Raw genomic sequence first — 23,474 nt, 5'->3', positions numbered from 1 at the left:
GTGTGTTTTTGTGTGATGAATGTTTTGGACCTATCGCATTGCGAGGGTGTGTTTCGCCCTCCTATCAGGTTTGTGTTGTTATTTATATTAGGTCTAATACACCTCGGACAACTTTGAGCATGTGTGTGATCGGATCCAGTTTTTTGTTACATTTGTATTACACATTCACAGGGATAATAATATATATATTGTTTGATGTACACTTTAAATAATAACAGTTTATATCTGTTTTGTATCACTTATATGAAAGCCGGTTTTGCACCCGGCCCATGTACTTTTGCACACGGCACATTTTGATTGGTAACTCACCAAGGGGAGTGGTTGTAAGGGTCTTTATAAGTTTGTCTGTTTTCACTTTTTTGCTTGTCAGAAGAAGGGACGTTGTTGGTCCCGAAACGTCACAATAAAGGATATTTCATTGAAGTTGTTGTCTACAGTCCAGTGAGTGCTTTCTAATTCTTATTTTCTTATATATATATATATATATATATATATATATATATATATATATATATATATATATATATATATATATATATATATACTGTATATATTTACAATAAAAATTGGAATGTGAAATATTCATACCTCCTGGTCGGGTTAGCACCCGAGCAATAGGTGTTAGGTTTTTTGTTCTGCACTCTACATTGACTTCGATGGGGAGAATACGTTAACGCTGTTGTGATATTTGGTTAGCGCACGTCAGGTTTTATTCACACGCACACTTTTTACTTTCAACTTGTAATACACGTTCAACCTGACGCTTGCAAAAAGATTACATCTAGCAAAGTTTACGCTTGAACGAAAGCACTAAATAGCCCTTTGTTGTTTACTCTTAAACTTACCTTTTATAATTAATATAGTAGGTTATAATTTCTTATGTAAGTTCAATGTTTTTGTTATGATTTTTATAGCTTTTTTTAATATTTGATTTTCATATTATAGCCCACTATATTATTGGCCATCATGGCATTTCAAATTTCTAATATGATGTCCATATTTGATTTCTTAAATGTGATTTAAATTTTTGTCATTTTTTGTTAAGATGCCTTTATTTATATGCCCATTTTAGGGCCAGATTACGAGAGGAGCGCAAAATTTCGCTTTCGAGAGTACAATATTTGCGCTCCACTCGTAATACCAGTGCACACAAATTGAATGAAAGCTTTGTGCTCATAAGCTCCAATGAAAGCCTCATTCTGCTACCGATAGACACGTCAAAGAACCTAGCGCAGTGTAGGGGGTAGTTGGCAGTCGCACAGCGTTTGGCAGAAAATTCAAAATATATATATATATATTTATAGAAAATAACTTTTCACCTCCCCATAATTTTAAAAGTTGTTATAAGTATATATATATATATATATATACATATTAACACATGAATATATATGTATATAAGCATAAACATATATATTTCAAGTGACAATACGGTCCCCATAGACCGCAATGTAAAGGCATTTTTCAGTGCCATTTTTTTCTCCAACACCCACATCTGGTCACTTTAACCCCTTATGACTGCTTTGTGCAGTTATATAAAAAAAAAATGCTAATATATTTTATTTATGAAAAGGAACTAAACTCTTTATTTGGGGGGCAAATTGGTGACTTTTTAAAAATTAAACAGAGGTCTGACCTATGGTTAATGTCACTCAGCTGAAAGTGCTACCGCAAGCTCGCTGTAGCATTAACCAACCACTCGTAATGGCTGGTTATTTAATGTGCACCCACAACCATACAAATTTGTCAGTTTTATGCACACGTTAAATTAGCGCTCCACATGTCATCTAGCCCTTAATGTTTATCATTTTAAATATGGTGGTCATATTCAATTTCTTTTTAGGGGAATTATATCAATTATTATTTAAGATGAATATGATGCCCTTTTATTGTTTTATTGTAGACAATATGATAATGCTTCACACATCAGATCACGTGATTCATGGGTCATTGTGGCACACATAATGTGTGACATATGATAACGTTCAGTCACGTGACCGGTGACTTTTCTGACTATAGTGTATTGTCATCATAGGTAGGGCCATGTCTACGTTTTTTTCCCACTAGCACTAAAAAGTGACGTGATTAAGAGCACCACAACAATGGAGCTTCAGCGTTTAGATACCTATTTCCATAATATGTATTATCATTATGATTGGGCTATGTAGTTGGTTTGGGAGTTAACAACACACATGTGTAATACATTGATTTGCAATTATAGAGAAGATATATTGTAAGATAGCAAACCACTCTATTAATACACTTTTGCCTGAGGAAACGGCAAGTAAAACTGTTAGCCAAGAAGCACGTTGCAGATTGTGATACCATTTTTTTTTTTATGGATTGTGTTTATTACCTGCTGTAACAGTCAAACACATTATTTTAATAAATTTGACTTTATTGAATTAGTGCTGGTGAAGAGTGACATTTGTGTGGGCAAGCAGAGACCAGAGAGAGAGATTGCTGAACGATTCAGATGTTTCAACCTGACCAAATTATACCTGTTGCTTAGGTGTTCAACTATTGTATCATTCTGATGTACAACAGATTGTAGACTGAAGTTGTGTGATACACTATGTGGCGCCCCCTGTTGTTTGGTGTCCGCAGATTCAATTGGTGGTGGACTAAAACCTGGTCCTATTAAGGAGGAGCTGGCTGAGCACTCTTTGACATTTAATCCTCATTAGATTTTGGATTATTGGGGATGACTCAATTTTATGTATTTTTATTATTTCATATACATCAGTATTTATAGCCCTTTTAATTTATTTTGTTATTGTAGAATAACATTTTTAAATTTTCACAGATTTTTTACTGAGGACACACTTAGTTTTATATTTATTTTCAATCACTTTGACAATGTGCGTACCGGCACGCACCTTGTCAAAAATGTCTAGGAACTCTCGGTACTCCTCTGGCAATTGAGATACCAAAGAAGTGTACAAGACTTTAACTGGTTTCCGAAGACAAGTGGAAATACATTGCAGAGACCACAACAAAATTTTGGACCTGTGCCAGTCAAGAATGGGATTGTGCTTTTGGAGCCAGGGATAACCCAGAACAACCGAAAAATGCGGAGAGTTTATCACCTGGAACTAGAAGGTTTAAAAATGGAGAGCCCCAACAGCCATGGATAACGGAGCAGTTTCGTGAGTAACTAGTGCGGGCTGAAGGGGCCTGCCATCAATGGCCTCAATAACAAGCAGAACGGACCGAGGCAAAACAGGTATGGAGTGCTTTAATACAAAAGCACTGTCAATGAAATAGCCCGCAGCACCTGAGTCAACAAGAGCCTGAGTGACTATGTAGGAGTCCACCCAGGAAAGGACAACCGTGACCAAAGGTTTATCCTTTAGCGGTTCTGAGGACGAAGATAAACCACCCAAGGTCTGCCCCCAACAGGACCTTAGGTGTGAGCATTTCCTGGCTGTGTAGGACAAGACTTTAAAAGGTGGCCCTGTAACCCACAATAGAGGCAGAGCCCCTCCCTCCTCCTAAAGGCCCTCTCCACCATGGAGAGACACGTGAATCCCAACTGCATCAGCTCAGCAGTACCTGGTGACTCGGGACCAGGAGGCATGGGAGGAGAGGGAGGCATGGATGGGAATGAACACGTAGGAGACAATGGAACAGGAGGCTTTCACAAGTGTTCCTTGAAAGAGGGCCTCTCTCTGAGTCTGAAGTCAATTAGGATAAAAAAAACACCAATGCCTAGAGATCCTCTGGTAAATCTCTGGCAGCAACTTCGTCTTTAATCGCATCAGAAAGCCCATGAAAGAAGGCGGCAACAAGGGCTTCATTGTTCCAACCTACCTCTGCGGCAAGCATACAGAACTCAATGGCATACTGAGCAACAGATCTCGTACCTTGCTGAATGGACATGAGTCGTTTAGCAGAAGAGGAGGAGCAAGCCGGAACATCAAATACCCTTCAAAAGGAGGCCACAAATTCAGGGTAATTTGAAATCACAGGTTTATTAGTCTCCCACAAGGGAGGCAAGGCAAGAGCTGTGTCAGAGAGTAACGAGATGAGAAATCCCACCTTAACTCTGTCAGAGGGAAACGCCTGAGGTAACATCTCAAAGTAAATGCCCACCTGGTTCAAAAACCCTCTGCACTGAATAGGATCGCCTCCATATCACTAAGGTAGAGGTGCAGAACCGGACATGCTCCTGGTAGTACTAGGTGCAGCAGCGGAAACAGTAGCAGCCATAACTTGCGGGATAATTTGCGGGACACAAATGTGCAGTGCGAGTCAGCAGGGTTTGCAGGGCTAGTGCAAATTGATGCAAGCAGTGATTCTGTTCATCCATCCTGGAAATTATGGCAGGTAAAAGTGGATTATTAGCACCATCAGGATTCATGGCCCTTGCGTAATGTCAGGGTGCCAGGAATCAGACTGAGACGAGAAGTGCAAAAATAATCACACCTTTATTAATAGCAAAAAAATAATAAAAAGTCCACAAGTCAAAGGTGGATTATTAGCACCATCAGGATTCATGGCCCTTGTGTAATGTCAGGGTGCCAGGAATCAGACTGAGATGAGAAGTGGAAAAATAATCACACCTTTATTAATAGCAAAAAATAATAAAAAGTCCACAAGTCAAATAACAAGCCAGGAATCAAAACCAGAGCTGGTAGTCAGACGAGCCAAGTCAGGAGCCAAAGCGAATAGTCAGACGAGCCGAGTCAGGGGCCAAAGCGAGTAGTCAGACGAGTCGGAATCAGGAACAAGGAGAACAGCAGAGTCAGGAACAAGCCAGGGATCAGGAACCAGGAGGGACGTCAGACAGCCAGGTAATACACAGGAGCTCTCACAAACAGGTCTGAGACAACGCAAGGGCAAAGCATACTGAACAGAGGCCCTTTAAATAATAAGTGATGACATCACAATTCTGAGACTGCATCCTGTCTCACACGGATGATGTAAACCAGTCTGGTCATAAAAGGAAGTACAGGAAATGAGCAGCATCACACAATATGCACCAGAGTCAGCAAGAGAGGTGAGTAAAATGGCTGCCAGCAGCACATGGCAAACAAAGCAGGGGAAAAACCCTGACACCTACCCTAACTATTATACTACAATTAAATTAAACTACCAATTAAATTAACTAAATAACATATTAAAAAACCCTAACCCTATTAAAATTATTTAAATATACTATTTAACCTTATAAAAAATTAATAAATTACTAAAAAAATAAACGCTGTTACAAAAAATAAAAAACACTAAAATACGGGGGGGGGGGGGGGGAAGAATTACACCTAGTCTAATAGCCCTATCAAAATAAAAAAGCCCCCCAAAATAAAAATACCCTAGCCTACAATAAACTACCAATGGTTCTATACGTTGGTACATTTTTATAGAAATTTATTATTTTTTAGAGTTTCATGAGATTATAATTATTGTGAAACTTCATTTACTTAATTAATTGTGCTCCCTCTAAGAACTTTTTATACAGACCTTTTTTTTTATATTTCTTTCAGGGTTACTCACCCTTACTTGTTTTACTCGGAGTGCAGGCCTGTTTCTTGCTTCTCTTGCAGTATTTCTGACACTGTGCATACCTCTCACACACGCTCTTATGGGTAAACTTGAGAACATCATCCCTCTTCAACTACTGTCAACTTCCTGTCTCTCAGTAATGATATAACTCCAGTTTACTATATAACCATCACCAAGTCCATTCTGTCTCCGCTGTTGTGTGAGTCCAGACCTACCAAGTGCACACCTGTATTTTTTTTCCCATTTTTTGTGTATGACCCTGGCTTTGGCGGACTGATTTCCTTGTTCCTGGCTCCAGCTATTGTTCTTGTTGTTCCTGCTTTCAGTGTTCCCTGATCCAGTTCGGCTGACTTCCTGCTTAGGCTTCTGACCTCTGGCTTGGTACCGACTATGTTCTGGATCTCCCTATCATTGTTTATTATTTTGTTTATTGCTATTTTCAATAAACTATTTATTTAATAACCTGCACTTTCCATGTCTGTCTGATTTCTTGGCTCCCTAGCAATTTCCAAGTATAGATACCAGCATTTGATTATCTTGTAGCTGTTTGACCATATTCAAGGAACAAAGATTTCTACTACTTAGACCTCAGATGTGCATATAACCAACCTCTGAAAATACACTTATCTAAGGCCTAAAGAAGCTTTCTGTTCAATCCAACTCATTTTGGATTGATGCCTTAGATATTGGAATAAAAGCTGGTTTGTCTAAAAAAACAAAACTTTACAACTAAGAGTCAACATCCAGTGGTTTTCTTCTCTAAGAAAATCACCCCTGCAAAGTATACTTATGATGTTGATTTCAAATATATATTGGCCGGAGGATATCACTCTATTTGGCAAAACTCACAAGATTGCGTTATTTGCTGATGACATTACAATATTCTCAGCAGACTCGGCAAACACTATCCCCAAACTCATGAAAATCCTTGAGTCCTTTGGAAACCTATCTTTTCATAAGCTTAACTTTACCAAAACCGAGATATACTTGTGGGGCTATTCTAGTGAATATACCCAACAATTTAAAGATAAGTACAACTTCGCCTGGACAGACGAGTATGTAACGCATCTAAGGGTCAACATCCCGCAGATAATTAGAGATAATTACCTCCCTCTACTAGCAGAACTAAGAACCCTGAAACATAAGTGGAACCATAAGTCCATTTCCTGGATAGGCCACATAACATCAATAAAAATGTCCTTTCTTTCTAAACTCACCTATTTATTCCAGTGCCTACCCCTCAGAGTCCACAGACACCAATTCCAAAGTGAATTTACCAAATTAATCTGGTAGGGCAAAACTCCCCAAATAGCACATAAAACGTTACAATACCCCAAGCATCTGGGGGGCCTGGCCTCCCCATCTGTAACAAAATACTATGAACGGGCGATGCTCACACACATCTCACAATGGGGAGTTCTACAGTCCCCCAGTAAATGGAGGGAAATAGAACAATCCTCACTCCCCTTTCAGATCCATTTACGAGACATGATCTTGGCCCCGGCCCACTGTCGTAGAACCCTTGAAATTACTAATCCAATAATTATAGAATGCCTCTCCACTTGGGATAAACTCAGACACTGCCTCTTAATAGCCCCACACCCATCACCTATAACCTTGATAGCGGGACTACTCACAGGCCTTCCAGAAACACACCCCAACAGATGGGCCTAATTAGGCATAAAAAAGGTCTTTGACTTCTGGTCCCCAACCTCACCAGATAGATTCATCAGCCTAGACCAAGTGGAAAACTTCACCAGCATCCCCACATATTTCCATTTTGAATTCCTTAGGATCAAATGTTTCCTCACTAGTTGGGGTTTCACTCCCATGTCATCTCGACTGCTCACCCCTTGGGAGTCCACCTGGCAAAAAGGGGACAGGCTATGCAAGCCACTGTCCGCTCATTATAACCTAATAGACGGTACCTCTCCATCTGAATTGGCACCCCACCTACACAGATGGGAATCCTAATTGAATGTTACCATCCCTCCCCAAACCTGGCAGCGCACACTCACCAAAAAACCCTGCATTGCATTACAATATATGAGACATATTATAAACTCATCTCACACTGGTATTTTGTCCCTACTAGGATAGCCATGATGTACCAGAGCTCCTCTCCTCTATACTGGCATTACTGTGGCCTCCCAGGTGACCTGCTCCATATTTGGTGGGTATGCCCCAAGATCAAACCCATTTGGAACGCAAGCTTTCTCACCCTATCTAAAATGGGGATCCAAGTCGAGAAAACCCCTGCCCTAGCCCTTTTACACATAGGTACGCACACACTACCCAAACACCATAGTCTTCTTTGCATATTCCTTTTCTCAGCAATCAAAACCAGCATAGAGCATGGAAAAAGATCTCCCCCTGGCATGTCCTGAGCATGGCCAACCTATACTCAATGGAAAAAGATATATTCCACTCGCTTAACAAGTCTGACCTGTTTGAGCTTGCCTGGGCTGACTGGAAGGACAAATATAATACCTTGTGGTTGCCAAATGCAATTATGAATGACCCAACCCACGAGTTCAACTAGAACCAGGGCACCGCTCACCACTTTGACGTCCACCCATTTAACCATACGAACCTACAAGCATATATTCCCTAAACCCGCAACATCCCCTAATTCTTCCACTCCCTCCCTAAACTGAATATACCTACATAAATAGCAAAGAAAGTCAATGCAGCACCTGTGTCACAATGCTAGGTAATGTTACTATATTATATTAAACTCACGTCAGTCCCACATATATACATAGGTGCCTTGAAAACTCTCTCCCCCATAAACGAGCTCCGTGTGGTCTGTAGTATAAACCTCCGGTATGCACGCTACTGACAAAGGCTGATTCTGGGGACCCACCTCTGATATCCTGCTCCGGATCCTCTCGCGAAGGTATCTGTGCGATCAACAGTATCCTGGAGGTCGAGCAGCCGTGTGGATCCCTACAGCGTGTCAGCGTCTGAGCGGCTGATCCGGGGAAGACGTGACGTCACGATGTGGAGCCGGTGAACTAAACAGAACCGGGGAGAGTCCACAGCTTCACGAAAAGATTCCAAATTCTTATGGCACCTTGTGGGGAGAATGTTCTACTGCCAAATCACCTTCCGTGCCTCAACCATATCCAAATGGTATCAATAAGAGAAAAGAAAAGCGTAGGCACCAGAAGGTTTTTCAAAAATGCAAATGTCCTTTATTAGGTGATAAAATGCAATGCAACAACGGATGTTAGGAAAAGCATAAACCTCAGGGCTTAGGTGGAGAAGTGGTCACCCACGTACCCCTAATTGCTAGCAATGGGGTACGTGGGTGACCACTTCTCCACCTAAGCCCTGAGGTTTATGCTTTTCCTAACATCCGTTGTTGCATTGCATTTTATCACCTAATAAAGGACATTTGCATTTTTGAAAAACCTTCTGGTGCCTACGCTTTTCTTTTCTCTTATTGATACCTACATAAATAGGTCTTTATTTGCCATCCTTTTCCCCGAACCTTCTGATCTATGCACATAAGGAAATCTGTTAGCTATTTCTATGCAATAACATTTATTTGGGACCTGTGTGTCCCTACCTCATCTGCTTATGTAGTGGGACCTGGGTGTCCCCATCTTTTTTATACTTGTTTATCATTCATGTTGTACTGCTTGATTTCATCAATAAAATTCTTAAATCTGAAAAGAAAAATATCTATTAACCATAAAGCTGCCCTTACAGAGTGGACTGGATACATATTTTTGGAGGGAGTCAACCGACTAATTTTCATCTATACATACCATACAAATTTATTGTATTTGGAATCAGTTCATCACTTTAACTTTCATCAGGCTAGTGGGGCAGTTTTCCTATTTTAACTATCTATTATCTACATACCTATCTCTAAGAATATAACATTTTATGCCGTAACCAATTTTTTTCCAGAGTATGTTCCTGACAAGAGTCCTGCTAATATCATTTTATTGGATCATATTACTGCAAATATCTATTAACCATAAAGCTGCCCTTACAGAGTGGACTGGATACATATTTTTGGAGGGAGTCAACCGACTAATTTTCATCTATACATACCATACAAATTTATTGTATTTGGAATCAGTTCATCACTTTAACTTTCATCAGGCTAGTGGGGCAGTTTTCCTATTTTAACTATCTATTATCTACATACCTATCTCTAAGAATATAACATTTTATGCCGTAACCAATTTTTTTCCAGAGTATGTTCCTGACAAGAGTCCTGCTAATATCATTTTATTGGATCATATTACTGCAAAGTCTACTTTAGTCCTACAGAAGCTACAAGAGGTAGCTCGCAATTCATCTACTTTACTACCACTGAATACATTGCATTTTCCTCCTGATCTTTGGAAAAAAAAACTGCTCCCTGGGCTCATGAGAACCTCTCTAGTCATCTTGATGTTTCTCAATCTCCTCATCTACTTCCACAATATGAATAGTAGCTTTCCATGACTAAAGACTTCAATGATTATGTGTTTATCTCAACTACGTGTGCATCTAATAAGGTTCTGAGAAAGCTTCTTTCTTAGTTTATTATGGACTTTGACAATGCCTGAAAGACTCTAGATGCAATTTTTAATTAATTTATATTGTTGATCATCTTACTTCTTAGAACTGCCATTCTTTTCAAAGCAAGTGAATTTAATTCTATTGGATAAGCTTCCATTTGCTCAGTCATTATCTTCTAAATTAATTTTTCCTTTGGTCTGGCTTCATGTTTTAATCACAGAAATCATATAGTTTATCTCATGTTTTCTGCCATGACTACTTAGAAATGTCATCTGGATACTACCACAAACAAACGGTCAAACTGACCTTGAAGTTTATCTTTGTGCCTATGTTAATGTACAACAAACTTAGATTATGTTTAACTTAGATGTACTACTTTCTTCATACCTTTGTGATACCATCAAAGAGTCTTTCCAATATCTACTTCCTTTGATGGAGTGCTGGCTGTTGATTGATTTGGTCAATTACGCATTAATCATTAGGAATGCATATGTGGTATTCTGCTTTGCTCATGTTGGCTAAAAACCAAAGCTGACGATTACCAACAATATTTGTTTTTGTGTGGGAGACAAAGGATGCCTGCAAAACAACTTGAATTAATGAAATATTTTGCTCACTAAATTGTACCATATAGTATAATTGTATTGTTTCTGGTTATGAAAGGCCACCGAGTTTTAAAATATAGACTTTATAAAATTAAAACTAAATAATTTGTAAAAATTATGTAAAAATAGGCAATAGTTACAGTATTCACAAATATTTTTCATTTAGATTACGAGTTATGCGCGCTATAGGGAAATTAAACAAACGCGACAAAAAGTTGCGTTATTTAACCCCCTATAGCGCTGCCATTACAAGTTTTCAAATAGCCGGCTTGTGCGTGCGATATGGTTGCGTTGAGCTCCATACCGCACAAAATACAAGCGCTGTTTTGACGTGCTCGTGCACGCTTCCCCCATAGACATCAATGGGGAGAGCGGGTCAGCAAAAAGCCTAACACCTGCGATCGCAGAATGAAAAGCTTCGTAACGCAGCCCCATTGATGTCTATGTGGAAAATAAAAGTTACGTTTAAACCTAACACCTTAACATAAACCCCAAGTCTAAACACCCCTAATCTGCCGCCCCGACATTGCCGCCACCTACCTACAGTAATTAACCCCTAATCTGCCGCTCCGATATTGCCGCCATCTAAATAAAACTATTGACCCCTAATCTGCCGCTCCCGATATCGCCATCACTATATTAAAGTTATTAACCCCTATTCCACTGCACCCCAACATTTGCCGCCACTAAATAAAGTTATTACACCCTAAACCTCTGGCCTCCCACATCTCTACAACTAAATAAACCTAGTAACCCCTAAACCGCCAGCCCCCCACATCGCAACAACCTAAATAAAAGTATATTAATCCCTTAACCTAACCCTAACACCCCCTAACTTTAACATAATTAAAATAGAGCTAAACTAAAGTTACAATTATTAACTAAATAATACCTATTTAAAACTTAATACATACTTACCTGTGAAATAAAATATAAGCTAGCTACAATATAACTAATAGTTATATTGTAGTTAGCTTAGGTTTTATTTTTATTTCACAGGTAACTTTGTATTTATTTTAACTAGGTAGATTAGTTAGTAAATAGTTATTAACTATTTACTAACTACCTAGTTAAAATAAATACAAACTTACCTGTGAAATCAAACCTAAGCTGCCTTACACTAAAACCTAACATAACCTAAATAAAAAAACACTAAAATTACAAAAAAATAAAAAAACCTACCATTTCAAAAAATAACAATTGAAATTATACAAAACAATAAAAATTATTCCTATTCTAATACCCTAAAAAAAAAAACACAAAAAAAAACCCTAATCTATAATAAACTACCAAGGGCCCTTGGTATTGCCCTAAAGTGGCATTGCCCTAAAGTTAAGAGCACTTTTGCTACAAAACAAAACAAACACCCCTAACAGTATACAAACGCCCACCCTCCAAACCCACAAAATAAAAATAAAGTAAAACCTAATCTACCCATTGCCCTGAAAAGGGCATTTGTATGGGCATTGCCTTTAAAAGGGCATTTAGCTCTTTTGCTGCCCAAGCCCTAATCTAAAAATAAAAACCCACCCCAAAATGAAAAAAATACATTACACAAAATTACTAACAAAATATCAAAAATAATAAAAATTATTCCTATTCTAATACCCATTTAAAAAAACACCCCAAAATAAAAAACCTAATCTAGAATAAACTACCAATAGCCCTTAAAAGGGCCTTTTGTAGGGCATTGCATTAAGTTAAACTCTTTTACCTGAAACATTTTTTACAAAGACCCACTAACATTACAAACCCCCACCCCTACTAACCCACAAAATAAAAAAAACTATCTAAAACACCTAATCTACCCATTGCCCTGAAAAGGGCATTTGTATGGGCATTGTCCTTAAAAGGGCATTTAGCTTGTTTAGGAATAGCCCAAACCCTAAACTAAAAAAAAAAAAAAACCCCACCAAAAACCCTTAAAAAAAACACTAACCCCCGAGGATCCACTTACAGTTTTTGAAGTCCCGCTTAAACAAACGCACAACTTGTAATCTAGCTGTTTGTAAATTGCCTTGCAGTGTCTTAAACTTGTAATATTTAAGTCAGCTAGCAGTATACTCTTTCTGCTGTCTTTTGCCACTTAGCAATTTCTTTTGCAGTTTTTTCTATTTTGTAATGACATCTCATAGATGAACAAGCAAATTTTCAACCATTATACACAGCTGAAAAGCATTTAGTAACAAGCTATCTATGTAAAGTATCTCACAAAAAAAATCAATTTTTAATTAGAGGAAACCCAACCACAATTACAAATAGAGAAGACTGCAAATTATACCTGTGTTGTAATTATAGGAGATTTTAATTACCTGGAAATAGACTGGAACAATTAAACTAGTATTTCAGCTAAGGGAGATAGATTTTAAAACACATTAAAAGGCAGCTACATGTCACATTTAACAGAGGTACCAACTAGGAATAAAGCTATACTGCAGTTAGTATTGTCAAATAATAGAGGAATAATATCAAACGGCTAGATTACAAGTTTTGCGTTAAGGTAAAAAAGCAGCGTTATCAGGTCCTAACGCTGCTTTTTTACGCCCACTGGTATTACGAGTCTTGCAGATATAGGTGTACCGCACACTTTTTTTGCCTGAATGCAAAACAACTTACGTAAATTTCGTAAAGGCTTTTTTCAATGGGACTTGCATAGCGCCGGTATTACGAGTTTGTCCTGGGAGGCCAAAAAGTGAGCGGTACACCCTCTACCGCCAAGATTCCTAACGCATTTTAAAGTCAGTAGTTATGAGTTTTACGCTACAAAGCTGTAGCATACACTAACACCCATAAACTACCTATTAACCCCTAAACCGAGGCCCTCCCGCATCGCAAAAACAAAAATAAAAGTCTTAACCACTAATCTGCCGCTCCCGACATCGCTGCCACTAGAATAAACATATTAACCCCTGAACCGCCGCACTCCCGCCTCGCAAACACTAGTTAAATATTATTAACCCCTAATCTTCTGCCCCTAACATCACGCCACCTACAATGTACTTATTAACCCCTAATCTGCCGCTCTGGACATCGCTGCCACCTACATTATACCTATTAACCCCTAATCTGCTGTCCCCAACATCGCCACCACCTACCTACATTTATTAACCCCTAATCTGCCGTCCCCAACATCGCCGCCACTTTTCTAAATGTGTTAACCCTTTAAACCTAAGTCTAACCCTAACCCTAACACCCCCTAACTTAAATATAATTTAAATAAATCTAAATAAAATTAATATCATTAACTAAATTATTCCTATTTAAAACTAAATACCTATAAAATAAACCCTAAGCTAGCTACAATATAAATAATAGTTACATTGTATCTAGCTTAGGGTTTATTTTATTTTACAGGCAAGTTTGTATTTATTTTAACTAGGTAGAATAGTTACTAAATAGTTATTAACTATTTACTAACTACCTAGCTAAACTAAATACAAACTTACCTGTGAAATAAAACCTAACCTAAGTTACACTAACACCTAACACTACACTACAATTAAATAACTTACCTAAATGAAATACAATTAAATAAATTAAATACAATTAGCTAAATTACAAAAAAAAACCCACTAAATTACAGAAAATAAAAAACAAATTACAAGATCTTTAAACTAATTACACCTAATCTAATAGCCCTATCAAAATAAAAAAGCCCACCCAAAATAAAAAAAAAACCTAGCCTAACCTAAACTACCAATAACCCTTAAAAGGGCCTTTTGCGGGGCATTGCCCCCAAGAAATCAGCTCTTTTACCTAAAAAAAAATACACACAATCCCCCCAATAGTAAAATCCACCACCCACACAACCAAACCCCCCAAATAAAACCCTAACTAAAAAAAACTAACTAAAAAAAGGGCATTTAGCTCTATTGCAGCCCAAAGCCCTAACCTAAAGATAAAACTCACCCAATACACCCTTAAAAAAATCCTAACACTAACCCCCGAAGATTCACTTACCGGGAGAAGTCTTCATCCAAGCGGCAAGATGTCCTCAACGAAGCCGGCAGAACTCATCCTCCAGATGGGTAGAAGTGGTCCTCCAGACAGACAGAACTTCTTCATCCAGACGCATCTTCTATCTTCATCCTTCCGACGCGGAGCGGGTCCATCTTCAAGACATCCGGCGTGGAGCATCCTCTTCCAACAACGACTACCCAATGAATGAAGGTACCTTTAAGTGACGTCATCCAAGATGGCATCCCTTAGATTCCGATTGGCTGATAGAATTCTATCAGCCAATCGGAATTAAGGTTAAAAAAATCATATTGGCTGATGCAATCAGCCAATAGGATTGAAGTTCAATCCTATTGGCTGATCCAATCAGCCAATAGGATTGAGCTTGCATTCTATTGGCTGTTCCAATCAGCCAATAGGATTGAGCTTGCATTCTATTGGCTGATTGGATCAGCCAATAGGATTTTTTCAACCCTAATTCCGATTGGCTGAAAGAATTCTATCAGCCAATCGGAATCTAAGGGACGCCATCTTGGATGATGTCACTTAAAGGTACCTTCATTCGTCGGGTAGTCGTCGTTGGAAGAGGATGCTCCGCGCCGGATGTCTTGAAGATGGAGCCGCTCCGCGTTGGAAGGATGAAGATAGAAGATGCTGTCTGGATGAAGACTTCTGCCCGTCCGGAGGACCACTTCTGCCGGCTTCGTTGAGGACATCTTGCCGCTTGGATGAAGACTTCTCCCGGTCAGTGAATCTTCGGGGGTTAGTGTTAGGATTTTTTAAGGGTGTATTGGGTGGGTTTTATTTTTAGGTTAGGGCTTTGGGCTGCAATAGAGCTAAATGCCCTTTTAAGGGCAATGCCCATCCAAATGCCCTTTTCAGGGCAATGGGGAGCTTATTTTTTTTTAGTTAGGGTTAAATTTGTATTTATTTTAGCTAGGTAGTTATTAAATAGTTAATAACTATTTAGTAACTATTCTACTTAGTTAAAATAAATACAAACTTGCCTGTAAAACAAAACATAAACCCTAAGCTAGATTCAATGTAACTATTAGTTATATTGTAGCTAGCTTAGGGTTTATTTTACAGGTAAGTATTTAGTTTTAAATAGGAATAATTTAGTTAATGATAGTAATTTTATTTAGATTTATTTAAATTATATTTAAGTTAGGGGTGTTAGGGTTAGACTTTAGGTTTAGGGGTTAATAAATTTAGAATAGTGGCGGCGACATTGGGGGTGGCAGATTAGGGGTTAATAAATATAATGTAGGTGTCGGCAATGTTGGGGGCAGCAGATTAGGGGTTAATAAGTATAATGTAGGTGGCGGTGATGTCCGGATCGGCAGATTAGGCGTTAATAAGTATAATGTAGGTGTCGGCGATGTTGGGGGCGGCAGATTAAGGGTTAATAAGTGTAAGATTAGGGGTGTTTAGACTCGGGGTTCATGTTAGGGTGTTAGGTGTAAACATAAAACTTGTTTCCCCATAGGAATCAATGGGGCTGCATTACGGAGCTTTATACTGCTTTTTTGCAGGTGTTAGGCTTTTTTTCAGCCGGCTCTCCCCATTGATGTCTATGGGGAAATCATGCACAAGAACGTATAACCAGCTCACCACTCACTTAAGGAGCGCTGGTATTGGAGTGCGGTATGGAGCTTAATTTTGCTCTACGCTCACTTCTTGCCTGTTAACACTGGGTTTGTATAAACCTGTAATACCAGCGCTGTAGGAAAGTGAGTGGTGACAATAACGTACAAATTAGCAACACACCCCTCATAACGCAAAACTCGTAATCTAGGCGAAACATAGGCCTGGATTACAAGTAGATGTGTATTTGCGCTAGTTTGCTAGCGAAAATTGTGCTAATTTGAAGCCATGAGTATACTGAGAGCATATTTATTATTTAGTATTACAAGTTGAAAGTAAAGTTTTCCCTCTAGAGTGTTCATATCAATTGAGTACAACTTTCCAGAGTTAAAAGTAAATCATGATTCGCATTGTGAAGTTACCAGAAATCTTCCAGTTACTCGTTATATAAATGCAAATCACTAATACAATTGCCATTCATCATGACTATCCCTTACAATACAAGTATTTACATTGATACCGTTGTACAGTGTGAAAGGACAATAACAATTTTCGTGTGTGAAATTAACCTTCTCACTTCCAAAAGAAAAGCAAAGCTTGTAAATGAAGTAGCCATATATTTGAGCTGGGGCATTATGGGTATACAGTAAAAGTGTTTATGAGGGGAAATATTTATGCATTATACTGTAAAATTGTTCATTATACATTTTTTAAGTTTGTTGTAATTAGGGCGTTTTGAGAAATAAGATTAACAGTACAGGATATTAATATCCTGCATAAAAACATGGGTACAGCTTTTTCCAGTCATAATAGTGTGTTTTGAAACATTTCTCAACTGTAAAACATGTTTTGTAAAAAAGGCACCACTATTTTTAACATTAATGAGCTACTTCTTTAATACTTTACCAATTGCATTTATGAAAATCTGTATTGCACAGTAAGATTGCATAAATGCAGTTGGTAGAGTGTGATACAGTTTACATAAAATGTGATACAGTTTTCATTGGTGCAGTGCAAAAGAAGCGGCTCATTAATTTCAATGTTAGAAATGACTCCTTTTTACAAAACACGACTTACCGTTGGAAAGGTTAGGCGATTACCCTTCCAACTGTGGGTTTTGGGGTCTGTAGCTGCTTAGATGCTTGAGATACAGGCTTCTAAGCAGCATGCCCCCTTTCACTATACTGTCCATTGTAATTTTTAAATAAAGTTGTGCTGTGACGTCATCACGTCATTGCGCGTGACGTCACCACGCAAAACGGGAAGCCCCTGCGATGCCTGTCAGTATACAGGCCCGATCACTGGGGTGGGAGTCAATGGGAGCCCCCAGATTGCTGTCAAGGTGGGTGAGTGCTAGCGACGGCTCTGAGCCATCGTTAGCTTGAATTTATTTCTCCCCTTTTATGTATTCCTATTGATTCAATTTACCTCTTTCAAAGTTTTAAGCCATTACCTGACTCTTAATCATGTCATGTCACATAGGGCCAGGAAGTGTCTTGAAATGTTGTCTATTTTTTAGAGATCAGGATGGATGCATAAAGGTTCTTTTAGATATACTTCTTGACTGGACTGATTTGATTTTTTGATTAATCTTATGACCATGTCAGTCAGGTAAAATGAACCCAAAGTAAAATGAACAATGCTCTGTATTTATTGGGCTACAATATTTTCCAGTGAGCTATCATTTTAACAACGGATTGCTTTAAGTTACTTATGACTTAGACCTTGCTGTTGCACTGCTGATGGGACAGGTGTGCATCATTTGTGACTCTAACTACCAAAGGTGTTCACTGAGTTGTGAATTTCCTGTTTGTTAGCTGAGATTCTCTATTTCTAGTGGTAGCACTTTGCATTGCTTCTAACCCTGATCTTGAGTTTAAGTTTTCTGATATTTCACTCCCATTCCTTACCTGCTGGTCTGCCTTTCGCCTTGAACTCTGCATATGACCTCTGGTACTTTTGCCTGGGTTGGATTATTTATTTGCTGTTACCTACTTGCTTGTCCATTGTTCTGTGCCCCTCTGCATTTTTTCACCTGAACTCTTTCTGCCTGCTTGCTGGTTTCAGCACTTACATCAGATTATCATATAAATTACCATGATTTACCAGTCTGATTGTTCCTTTTTTACCTGTATTCAGTCTAGTCCCTACCATATCTTGTTGGCATAATCAGTTTTCATAGACATTGTCTGAGGGTCCACCAAAACAAATTTCAGTGATTTAAGTAAATATTTATTTACATAAATTAGAACAATGTGTTACATATCATTTGGAGATAAAAGGGGAAAATACATTCAAGGAGCATGGTATGGATGCATGCTTCCTAGTGTATACAAAATGTATCAAAACATGCAAATTAACTAAAAGAAATAATAAAAAATGAAATTGCAAGGCAAACTCTAAGAGGTTTCCAAGTATACACATAAATAAAGGCAGACATTGGCCACCAAACATATGGGAAGGATGATTAACAATGACAAAAAAAAAGAACCACTACTGGGTTCCAAGCTCACACCAACAACTTGTTCAACTCAATATCATATCAGACAAAAAGTGAATAATATCAAAGATAATTGACTCTAGTTTCATATGCAATATACCTAAGGGTTTTAAGTGAAATTAACTCTGTAATAAGCAAACCCATGTTTTTGTAAAAATGTAATCTCCTCAGGGATAGTGCCACATGACTGTTGTAAATCTGATGTGAAACCACTTGTGACAGATACCAGCTACCCCGATTGGAAATCTCACAGCCTGGTAAAGTTACAAAACCCCTAGTTCCGAAGAAAGCTCCCTTCCGGAAATCACCCCACATCTTGTCCTCCCTAGCAGCTACCAATCCCCAAAAGAGCTGCTAGGGTAGTTCCAGGAGCCCAGTCAGCCGAGAGGGGTTTTCCTGGTCAGAGATCAGCTCTTTTTTGAGGAGGTACAAACAATAAAGCAGCAATATTAAGAGTCTGGGAGATCCCGTAAGCCCTGAGAAGGCCAAATCCATTGTAAAAGAGAGTGAGCTGGGTAGTAGGGGGTGGGGGTAGCCCTTACAGCCTGGTATCCATGACACCACTGTTTAAAATAATTTTAAAGGTAAATCAGAGCTCATCTGGGAAGCTATAAACCAGCAAGTCTAACATCAGTGATGAAAAAGATACTAGAGGGTTTATAAGACATTCTATTCAAGAGTATATTAATCAAATTAAGATAATATGAGCAATTACCAGAGTTTTTCTTTAAAAAAAAAAATAGATTGTCATTGGGGCGGAGCAGGCAGCGGCTAAGATGGCCGCGTAATTCCAGCACTCCTTTACAGTGGCCCAAACTATTTAAAAGAAAAGATGTGCCAACGCTAATCTGACACCATAACTTGCTGCCATATCACCTATAAACCCCTCAGGACTCAGAGGAACCTTCGTTTAAGAAACTCCAACAATGCTGCCTACCCTAATACCCTGCTATACAAGCAGCCGACGGGAACAGCTCTCAAGTAAGAAGCATCAAGGGCCTACTCAACATAGCTGAGCCACACAGGCATACTGATCACCAAACCTAGTGCCATACTACTGATCGGCGATCTCCACTGGAAACATGCAGGAACGCACCTAAAAGGATCCGGCCAAACCGAACAACTAAAAAACTGACCTAGAACTCCAGCTCCCTGCATGGGCCTACCTGAGACGCACCATATCCTATCTCCTTACTGCAGACTGCATAACGATATATGTAAGTGGTGCACAGGGGACAGTACATATAAAAGATATCACCACCAGCAATTAGCATTGGGGAAGACAATAGTCGAGAGCTGATATCAGCACAGTACTATCAACTAAAAAAGGGGGAAAAGAAAAAGGAAAAATGTATCACATAAGATGGCATAATTAAGAATATCTACAACCAAGCAAAAGATAGTTAAGCCACGTGAATCAAAAGAAGTTAAAAGCCCACATAGGTTTCCTATTGCATCACATTATGGCTTCTAAATGATTAAAAAAGCTGGACAAAGCTAGCAAATCTCAGCCCAGTAAAGGCCACATTGTGACCTCTTACTTTACAGCAGCAGATCATTCTACCTCCCCAACTAGCAATAATTCTAACAAACTGCCAAATTCACCACCTAATACTCAGTACCGCAATATGGCTCAGGAGGCACTATAAGTGCCGACAAATATACTATCATCGCTTTCCTTAAAGGAGAACATAACTAACATCGTACACAGGGAGGAATTAGCAGATTTGCGATAAAATATGCATACACTTGGCTTTAAAGTTGAAGCTTTAGAGGATAGCACAGACTCAATAAGAGAAGAATTTAATGAATACCAACAGCAATTGGATTTTTATAAAAGCTCTGTAGATTCACTTGCTGAGAAGGTTGAAGACCTTGAAAATAGAAGCCAAGGGAAGACTATACATATTAGAGGAGTGCCAGAGTCCGTATTACCCAAGGACTTACCTACATACTTACCGGCACTGTTTTCCCATTCACAAGGCCCAACAACTGCTGCAGATATACAATGGGACAGGGCAAAAAGAGCTTTATGCTCACTGGATATAATTATAAAATTAAAGAATCTTAGAGAAAAAGAGGAACTTATGGGACTATCTAGGAAAAATCAACCCATACGCTTCAGGGGCACCATTTTACAATTTTAGTCAGATCTCTTACCCAGGACCCTCCAAAAGAGGAGGGAATTTGCCCCACTCCCACAACTCCTCATGAATAATAAAATCCTGTATCCGTGGTTGTTTCCCACACAAATAATGGTCATCTATGAAGATAGAAGACTTTTCTGTAGAGGCCTCTCAGAAGTCTCATACCTATGTTAGGCTCTAAATCTAGAAACACCGGAGATGCCATCACTCTCCTCATCCAACAATGCAGGCAACCCAAGTCAGCATCCAAATAAAACCATGGAGAATTGGAGGACTATCCGCCGTACAAAAAGACCTAAAAAGCGCTCTGGAACCTACCCGGATCCGAAGATGTCAAGAATGACCTCTCTACAAGCTGAAAAAGAAAAGTTTTTGTCACCTAGATCTTTTGAGACCACAAAAAAACACTATGCAATTTAGTACCTTGGACTTTAAGTCACATAGATGAATCTATTTTCTCTTCATTGAACAGTTATCTGGGACATTCAACCCCTACCAAACGAGGTGGTAAGGTGTATCACCCTAATGTTTAGACTTAGGGTGATGTTGTGTGTCCCTCGTTTCTCCCCTTATGGCCTTCATATATAGTAAAACAACTGTGATATTTCCTCCCTAAGTTAAGTTAAGTTATGTTGGTTAATTATGCAAGTATCCCCTTGTTGGGCTTATCCCATCTAAGGTCCCCTCATACTAAATGAGAATGAGCAGCAAATCCTGTTATTTTAATATTAGAATAAGATGTGCACACCTCTTATGTAAATAATCACCAATATCTGCTAATATGTAAAATGGGTACATGAGAATTTATATGGGCCACTTAACCTACCCCACATTTTTCTCAGAATAAACAATGCAGTGTGCAGACGAGCACCCATGCAGGTGTGAATGTGCATTGTATTTCTTCTGGCAACTTTGTCAGGCTCTGTTTTAGTTATTGTTTTTGTTGGTTATGGTTATACTACTTGCACTATTTTTATTGTTACAATGGATGTCACATTCTGTCACACAAAATTCACGTATTACAAGCAGGTAACATATAGAACAACCCTGAAAAATCATAAATATGGAGACTCAGGAAGCTAAAAAAAAAACATAATTTATGTAAGAACTTACCTGATAAATTAATTTCTTTCATAGTGGCAAGAGTCCATGAGCTAGTGACGTATGAGATATACATTCCTACCAGGAGGGGGCAAAGTTTCCCAAACCTCAAAATGCCTATAAATACACATCTCACCTCACTCATACCTTAGTTTAATGTTTAGCCAAGAATCAAGTGAGGTGTAAAAAAAGGAGCAAAAAGCATACAAAAAGAGGAACTGGAAAAAATAATGTGCTTTATACAAACAAAATCATAACCACAAAAAATAGGGTGGGTCTCATGGACTCTTGCCACTATGAAAGAAATGAAATTATCAGGTAAGTTCTTACATAAATTATGTTTCCTTTCATGTAAGAGGCAAGAGTCCATGAGCTAGTGACGTATGGGATATAACACCCAAGATGTGGAAGTCCATGAGTCACTAGAGAGGTATAAATAAAAACAGCTATTTCCGCTGAGAAATTAAATACAAAAAATAATTACGTTTTCTTAAAAATTTAAAAAAAACTCAAATCAAAGGCATTAGAATCAAACTGAGACAACTGCCTGAAGAACCTTTCAACCAAAGGCTGCTTCTGAAAAAGCAAACATATCAAAATGGTAAAATTTAGTAAAAGTATGCAAAGAAGACCAAGTTGCTGCTTTGCAAATTTGATCAATGGAAGCTTCATTCTTAAGAGCCCAAGAAGTGGCAACTGATCTAGTAGAATGAACTGTAATTATCTGAGGTGGAGACTGCCCCGCCTCCAAATAAGATTTGAGAATCAAAAGTCTCAACCAAGAAGCCAAAGAAATAGCAGAGGCTTTCTGACCTTTCCTGGAGCCAGAAAAAATAACAAATAGACTAGAAGTCTTTCTGAAATCTTTAGTAGCCTCAACATAATATTTCAAAGTTCTTACCACATCCAAAGAATGTAAAGACCTTTCAAGTGTATTCTTAGAATTAGGACACAAAGAAGGAACAACAATTTCCCTATTGATGTTGTTAGAATTCACAACTTTAGGCAAAAATGTAAATGAAGTCCGCAAAACAGCTTTATATTAAAGAAAATCAGATAAGGAGACTCACAAGAAAGAGCAGACAATTCAGAAACTCTTATAGGAGAAGAGAGAGCCAAAAGAAATAACACTTTCCAAGAAAGTAATTTAATGTCCAGAGAATGCAAAGGCTCAAAAGGAGGAGAATGTAAAATCTTCAAAACCAAATTGAGACTCCAAGGAGGAGAATAGATTTAATAACAGGTTTAATATGAATCAAAGCCTGGACAAAACAGTGAATATCAGGAAGTTTAGCAATCTTTCTAAGAAATTAGACAGAACAGAAATTTGTCCTTTCAAAGAATTTGCAGACAAACCCTTATCCAAACCATCCTGAAGAAACTGTAAAATCCTAGGAATTCTAATAGAATGCCAAGAATAATCATGAGTTGAACACCATGAAATATAGGTTTTCCAAACCCGATAATACATTTTCCTTGAAACAGACTTACGAGCCTGTATCATAGTGCTAATAACTGAGTCAGAGAAACCTCTATGACTAAGCACTA

Source organism: Bombina bombina, chromosome 1 (genome assembly GCF_027579735.1).
Source record: "Bombina bombina isolate aBomBom1 chromosome 1, aBomBom1.pri, whole genome shotgun sequence".
In the NCBI taxonomy this organism is placed as follows: Eukaryota; Metazoa; Chordata; class Amphibia; order Anura; family Bombinatoridae; genus Bombina; species Bombina bombina.
This window is presented reverse-complemented; position numbering follows the sequence as displayed.